This window comes from Myotis yumanensis, unplaced genomic scaffold, assembly GCF_028538775.1.
Source record: "Myotis yumanensis isolate MYYU_CA2020_CCGP unplaced genomic scaffold, mMyoYum1.0.hap1 SCAF_3, whole genome shotgun sequence".
In the NCBI taxonomy this organism is placed as follows: domain Eukaryota; kingdom Metazoa; phylum Chordata; class Mammalia; order Chiroptera; family Vespertilionidae; genus Myotis; species Myotis yumanensis.
Window position 1 is genome coordinate 201,881,797 of NW_027223754.1, and position 8,339 is coordinate 201,890,135.

At 41.6% G+C, this 8,339-nt stretch overlaps 1 pseudogene; it reads right to left on the bottom strand.

Annotated features, from left to right (window-relative positions):
* Positions 1 to 6,469: 6,469 nt before the first annotated feature.
* Positions 6,470 to 7,493, bottom strand: LOC139005745 (large ribosomal subunit protein uL10 pseudogene; annotated as a pseudogene).
* Positions 7,494 to 8,339: the final 846 nt, after the last annotated feature.

The window sequence follows — 8,339 nt, forward strand, 5'->3', positions numbered from 1 at the left end:
GCGGTCCTCTGCCCTAGACTAGCAAGAATCCACCCCTGAACCTGGACATGAAACAACATCTCCAGTCGTGGGGTAGGAGTGGACATGTGTGAAGAACTGGGAAATGAGTATGTTGGGAGGGAGGGGACTGGGCACTACTACCAGACAATGGTTCATTGCTTTGTTCTTTGGAGGACTGGAGTTTGAAACCACTACCTTTTCCACTACAGTGAAAAACAAAGAAAAGTACTATGAATGCTGCTCGACTATATGAATATAAATTTGATACAGCTTACCATTAAACTGATCACTTTAAGAACCACTCTCTTCTTTGCCTCTTCTTTCCTTACCCCTAAGGCTCTAGCCTTAGAGGGAAGCACATTTCCTGGAAGGTGACAGGTCCTCCTGAGCCTTGCACTAGCTCTTCCCTTTCTCAGGAACAAGATATCTCCTCCTTGTCACCTCTTCTCTTGGATAAATCCTGGTCATCCTCAAAACTCTGCTCCACCATCTCCAAGACCTTCTGTAGATGGATGTTTCTCATCCATCTACCTCCATTAGGGCACATGGCACCCTGTACTGTGAAGATCTGTTTACAGATGGATCTCCCACCACTGACTGCGTCATCTGGGGGCTCTCATTCCACTGTGTGTCCAAATCCCTGCTAGCACAGCCCGCGCACATGGCAGTGCCTCCATACATATGTCATGAATGAATGAGTGTTTATGCCTTGGGGAAATGAATGGAAATTAATTACTCTTTCAGGATGTTTGGGGTGTTATCATTGAGGTCAGAGTAGCAAAATGTATAAATCTTGGTGTTTTTTTCTGAATACCTTTCTTGTTAAATATAAATTTCAAGTGTTTGAGCCTCTGGTCTATTATATAGAAATGTGATTTTCTGGTTGCCAAGTGCCGGTGTCATTATGTCTGACTTTGGACTTCAGTGCCACAGTGTGGCTGTGCGGTGAGACCCCACACAATCCCATATTCATACCTCCCACCGCCAACTTACTCATGAAAACATGAGTCTATCTAGCCTCTGGCTCTTTATTGAGAGTCCAGCATAGGAGTTCCTTCCTCTTCAGTTTTCTCTGTCGCTCTCCCAAGGGGTACTGAATGGTCCCCTTGCCGGTAGAATTCCATTCCTGGATAACTTGGCATTCGCAGTATGGAGCTTAATGGATTTGCAGGTAAAGCTCTCTGGTGGGCAGAGGAAGGGTCTCTCCTGCAGCTGCTCCTGCAGCAAGTACCCTGGAGTGGTTAATGCATGGGCTTAGAGGGAAGACACCTTGCCTTGGCTATTGGCTGGCTGTTTACTTAGCTTCTCTAATTGACAGCTACCTCACTGATCAGGTGGAGATAATAAAATTCCTACATCAGAAGGTTTTTTATGAGGGTTAAGTAAAATAATGCATATAAAGTATAGCATACTGTCTGGTATACAGAAAGCACTCAATAACAAAAGCTACTAATTGATGCCCAAAATGTGTGTGCTTGTGTGCACATCATCATAATTGATGATATTGAAACATTTAATTTTCCAGTCTGTAGATTCCAGATATGACTCATCTAAATCTCTGGGGGAAGATTCTTTTTTTTTTTTTATATGAGAAATTACAAAACACACCAACCATGAAGAGCAAAATGCAGTACAGTATCAGGACTAGGTTTAGCTGTAACAGCAAGTTCAACTAATCATGGTGAAACAACATGAAGTTGTTCTTTTACATAAAAGTCCAGAATTTGTAGTCTAGGGTTGGTATGGTGGCTTTCCTCTATGAGGGCCTCATTTAATCAACAGATTAAAATTTATACATTTAAAGTGTATAACTTGATGATCTGCTATGTATATGCATTGTGAAGTGATTACCACAATCAAGTGAAAACATTCATCACCTTCCATAGTCATCTTTCTTTGCATGTCAGAACACTTGAGATTTATTGGCTTAGCAAGTTCCAATTATACACTACATTGTTATTACTTGTAGTTACCATGCTGTACCTTACATCCTCAGAGCTTGTTCATCTCACAATTGAAAGCTTGTACCTTTGATACATACATCCCCATTTCCCTCACCTCTCACCTCTCACCTCTTGGCAACCACTGTTCTACTCTGCTTCTATGAATCTGGTTTATTTTATTTTGTTTTATTTTTTAGATTCCACATATAAGTGATACCATGCAGTATTTGTCTTTCTCTATCTGGTTTATTTCATTTAGCATCATGCCCTCTAGGTTCATCCACATTATTGCAAATTGCAGAATTTCATTCTTTTTTTTTTTTTTTTGCCAAGTAATATTTTATTATATATCACATATCATATATTATGTATCTATATCTATACCACATTTTATTTATCCATTCATCCATTGATGGACATTTAGGCAGTTCCTCTCTCTGTCTTGATGTTCCACTGTACATAACTTCCCTAAGTCACTACTTCATGGCCTTAGAGCAGCGGTTCTCAACCTATGGGTCGCGACCCCTTTGGCGGTTGAATGACCCTTTCACAGGGGTCGTCTAAGACCATCCTGCATATTAGATATTTACATTACGATTCATAACAGTAGCAACATTACAGTTATGAAGTAGCAACGGAAATAATTTTATGGTTGGGTCACAACATGAGGAACTGTATTTAAAGGGCCAGAAGGTTGAGAACCACTGCCTTAGAGGGTTGCTCAGCTCCAGCCCTCAAATCTATATTCTGGACAGTAAGAAAGAGAAAGCGCCAAAGAAAAAATCAGTATGGTACATATCAGCTCTCTTTGAAGGAGAATTCCTGGAAGCTGCCACATGACACTCCCATTGGCTAAACTGAGTCACATGGCCTTACCTAGCTGCAAAGGAGGCTGAAAAATTTGTTCTGTATTCTGCATTGCCACATGCCCAGCCAAAAATCAGGGGTTCTCTCACAGTTGAGGAATGGGGAAATGAATTCAGAAAACAGTCTCTGTCACAAATACCCATCCATTTCTCCCCATGATATTCATACTCAGAGACCTCAAGTAAGGTCCCTAACACTTCACTGTATTATTTTTAATTCAATAAATAGGGCCCAGCATTATGCGTGGCACTGACACACATGCCAGAAATTTAGGCACTGGGGATACAAAAAAAAAAAAAAAGAAAAAAGGAGTGGTTTCTTCCCCAATATTAACAATACAATGTGTTATGTGCTGTGCCAGTGGTGGTTACAAAATCTTATTAGACAGGGAAGAAGGAATGAGTAAACCTTCTAGAAAAGAGGGTATAGGCATGGTCTGAGGAATTCTCACTGAAAACAACTTGCTTGGGATCTTGGCAGATAAAGAGGAACTTCTTAGAAATGAAGAGACACAAGCCAAAAACAATTGCTGGGAGTATTCTCAGCTGAAGGCAAGAGATTGTTGGCACAACTAAGTGGATTCAAGCAAAGAATTAGGGGGAAATGAGGGAGGGAGAGCCCTGAGGAACCAGAAGGAAAGAACAGAATACAATAGCTTTTCCTTACTTTCAATGATGTAACTTGGCTAGACTTAAATAATTGATTTAGTCCAATGATTTACCCCTGAAATATTGGTTACTTTTCATGCTGAAGAACAAATATTGCATAATGTGAATGGGGCAAAGAGGCCCCCTTTTTAGGGATAGATTGAAAGTATTGTGTTGAACAAATTAGCTGATATGTAAACCTATCTTCGCCTCCTCTTGAATTTATTAATTCTTGGAGTAATGAGACCAAGCAAACTACCCTCTTATTGAGTGCATAATAAGGGGTACTTTGATCTGGGAGTGTAACGTATTACCAACCACACCAGGAGAGAAAAGACCCATTTGTGTGTCAGATCAGCACCCCATTATGAGTATACAACACAAACAGAATCTCGAGAGTTACTCCCAGAGTTTTAAGCACCTTTTGAAAAAGTCCTGGCAGGTGACTTCCGAGAGCTCTCTGCCTTCGGTCTGTAGTCCTATGTGCAAGCCCCAACTCAAGCCTTTCAGCTGCTGGGGGTGTGGTCCTCCTCCCCTTGCCAGGAGACTGGAGGGTTGCAGGTTTCCAAGGTAACCCTGTATCTCAAGACTCCTGAAAGACCTCCATGTTCTCTTCTCAGCTTGTGGCCCCGTGTCACCCATTCGTAAATAACGAACTCTGTTCCTAGAAGAAGAATGCTGTCCAAAGAGAAAATCATCATTGTTTCATAAAACCTCTACAGGAACCAAATATAAACTCTTGATTTACTTGTGTGTTTGTTTTCCAAATGGAAAAAAGAAATACCTTTTTTAAGAAGTACCCTTTATACAAAAGATACTGACATTTTACAGGGTTTTCTTTAGTTTTTTGGTCAATGTTATTTTTTGTCAATAAGGTCACTAAGGTATTGTTGACATGCTGAGTAAAGTCCTGTTGCATTTAAAATTGTTTTTGCATTTAAAAAAAGGGGGCTGTAGATCCTGGCCTGGTAACTTAACTGGTTAGTGTGTCGTCCTGGTATGTCAAGGTTGTAAGTTCAATCCCCAGCCAGGGCACATACAAGAATCAACCGGTGAATGCATAAATAAGTGGAACAACAAATTGATGTTTTTCTCTCACTCTCTTCCTCTCTCTCTCTCTCTCTCTCTCTCTCTCTCTCTCATCAGTCAATCAATAGAAATAAAAATAAAAAAGAAGGCTGCAAATATCTGCATTTGAATGGTTCTTGAATCTCCATGTGAGAATTTGATTTGGATTTTAATGGCCATCTGTCTCCCAACTGACATCATGGAAGACCCTCTTTGCAAGAGTACGAACTGTAAAGGAAGGTGAAAGGGTCAATAAAAACAGGTGATAACAGTATTGAGGTTTCAAAAGAATGCTACTTTTAGCAATTGTTCTTCAGAAAGGATTTACGCTATCTTCTGAGTATTTTTTTTTTTTTGAAACAGTAGGACATCTCTCTCTATATATATGTTTTTATTGATTTTAGAGAGAGAAAAAGGGAGAGAGAGATAGAAACATCAATGATGAAAGAACCATTGCTTGGCTGCCTCCTGCATGCCCCCTACTGGGGATTGAGCCTGTAACCCGGGCATGTGCCCTGACTAGGAATCGAACCATGACCTTCTGGTTCATAGGTTGATGCTCAGCCACACCAGCCTGGCTTTTCTGAGTGTTTTTAAGAAGCCATGGGCCAAGACTTGGTTTCTGGTGTGATGTAAGAGCAGTTGGAGCCAGAACCAGAAAATATAACTGGTTCACTCTTCAGTTTCTCCTTATCCTCATGTGGCACCTTGGAAAAGTCCCAATTCAGGCTCACCTTTCAGCATTCATTACTATATTCATTTTGTTCACAGATGGATTTCTTTCAAGCCTACAGTCAGAGTTGATTTTTTTAACGTTCTCATTTCTCCTAACTTAGATATCATGCTCTGTTTCTCATGGTATTTCTTAATTTCAGTCGTTTTACTTAGTCACCCAATTACTCAAACTATCTATTACATATGATACCCAAGTTCTCAACCCTATTTTGTTCAGAGAAATGAGCAGAAAACCCAAAATGTATTTCCCCTTACAAACTCATGCCTTATAAAGGGACTGAGATTTCTTAATTGCTTCTCTATTTGGCAGAAATTTGATTTTTAATTCTTGTGTGTTTGGTTCCAAATTCATGCATTTTCTCTTATATTACCACATTTTCACTTGTGTGCAAAATTGAAAAAAATCTTTATTTATTTATTATTATTAGTACTACTGCTGCAACAGGACCATGGAACAGGAAATTCAAAACAAAAGGCCAGCAGTAATCACCTCTAAAGTGCTTGAAATTGGTTGGGAGGAGTTTTCATAATCTTAACAAAAATGTTCATTTCCCTCCTTCACCTTTTATAGTCATTTTGGAGTTCCCCAACATAGATATTTTAAGATTTAAAAAAATTCCTTGTTTATTTGCCCTCATATTTACTTTCATTACCACCATTGAAACATCTTGTTCCTGCTAGTTTTCCTGCAGGTAGAATTTAAACAACAACAAGGCACAAATAGGCCTCGGTGCATTGATCTGGGAGCCCTTTTAGGAGTTGTTTCTATGAGAAAACATGTTCCAAGTCAAAACAAATGAAAAATAACACAATCCTTGTGTACACTGAACATGGTTGATTTGTACCAGGTTAAGAGCAGGAATGGGAGGTAAGGTGGGTGGAATTCAAATCCTGGCTCTGCTTCCAGCTCGCTGAGTCATTTAAGGCAAGTTTCTTAACCACTCTAAACCTCTATATTCTCTTTCCTAACATGGGGAAAGGAGTACCTACTGCAGAGGGTTGCTGTGAGGTATGAATGATATCTCTATATATAAAAACCTAAGCGACCATTCGACCGTTTGACTGTTTGACCGGTAGCTATGACGCTCAATGACCACCAAGGGGCAGACAGTCAATGCACTGGCATGGAAACATGCAACAGACTGATGAATCTCAGAGGGAAGTGGGGAGGGGGAGAGCAGGAAGAGATTAATTAACCAAAGATTTTTTTTTTAAGAGAAGTAAGCTTTATTTCCTTGTTTCTCAAATAGAGTTGGCTGAGCTGGTTGCTTTTTGGTAATTAATCAAAGAGACCAAATCCCATATCCTCGTCCGACTCCTCCGACTCTTCCTTTGCTTCAACCTTGGCTGGTGCTGCAGCAGCAGCAGGAGCAGCAGTGGTGGCAGCGGCCACAGGGGCAGCAGCCACAAAAGCAGATGGATCAGCCAAGAAGGCCTTGACCTTTTCAGCAAGTAGGAAGGTGTAATCAGTCTCCACAGACAAAGCCAGAACTCGCTTGTACCCATTGATGATAGAATGGAGTACTGATGCAACAGTTGGGTAACCAATCTGAAGGCATACGCTGGCAACATTGCGGACACCCTCCAGGAAGCGGGAATGCAGAGTTTCCTCTGTGATGTCAAGCACTTCTGGGTTGTAGATGCTGCCATTGTCAAACACCTGCTGGATGATCAGCCCAAAGGAGAAGGGGGAGATGTTCAGCATGTTCAGCAGTGTGGCTTCACTGGCTCCCACTTTGTCTCCAGTCTTAATCAGCTGTACATCACTCAGGATTTCAATGGTGCCCCTGGAGATGTTAGTGGTGATGCCTAAAGCCTGGAAGAAGAAGGTCTTCTCTGGACCCAGACCAGTGTTCTGGGCTGGCACAGTGACTTCACACGGGGCAATGGCACCAGCACGGGCAGCAGCTGGCACCTTACTGGCCAGCAGCAGGTCCCAGATCTCTGTGAGGTCCTCCTTGGTGAACACAAAGCCCACATTCCCCCGGATATGAGGCAGCAGTTTCTTCTGAGCTGGGTTGTTTTCCAGGTGTCCTCGGATGGCCTTGCGCATTATGGTGTTCTTGCCCATCAGCACCACAGCCTTCCCGCGGAGGGACATGCGGATCTGCTGCATCTGCTTGGAGCCCACATTGTCTGCTCCCACAGTGAAGCATTTTGGATAACCATCCAGAAGTTGGATGATCTTAAGGAAGTAGTTGGACTTCCAGGTCGCCCTGTTTTCCCTGGGCATCACAGCAGTGTGTCAGGGATTGCCACGCAGGGTTTAAAGACAATATCACTCCCACGAGGATGCCTGGTGAGAGCTAACCAAAGATCTTATATGCATACTAGAGGCCTGGTGCACAGATTTGTGCACTGGTGGGGTCCCTCAGCCTGGCCTGTGAGGATAGGACTGAACCAGCAGTCCGACATCCCCTGAGGGGTCCTGGATTGCGAGAGGCACAGGCCAGGCCAAGGGATCCCACCGATGCACGAATCTGTGCACCAGACCTCTAGTAATGTATATAAAGCACATAGTAAATGCTCCACAAATATTAGCTATTATAATCATGTTCTTAAGGTCCCATTTATTTTTTTCTTAAGTTTTTTAACTTTATTTTTATTGTTGACACTATTCCTCTACCCCAATTTCTACCCAGCCCTTGCCCCTCCCTCCCCTCTGGCCATCACCTTTACTGGAATACACAAAGTTGGAACTAGAAAGATCAGAGATCAGTGCAAAAGTCCTTTCTTATGTATCCAGTGGCTTATGTCAGAGAGATGTGCACAAGGAGTAAGAATTTCTTGTGTGGCCTGGAAAGTTTCACCACCTCCTGTGTCTCTGTTTTTTCTTCTTTAGAATACGTGTAAGAAATAAAACCTTCCTCTCTTTTTCCCCCCAGTTTTATTGAGATATAGTTGTCACATAACATTGTATAAGTTTAAGGTGTACAATGTGATGATGTGATACACGCATAGATTGTGAAATGGTTAATACATAAGGTCTGTTAACATAATTACCACTTTTTTAGGGGTGAAGACATTTAAGATCTACTCTCTTAGCAACTTTCCAGCATATAAAACAGTATCGTTAACT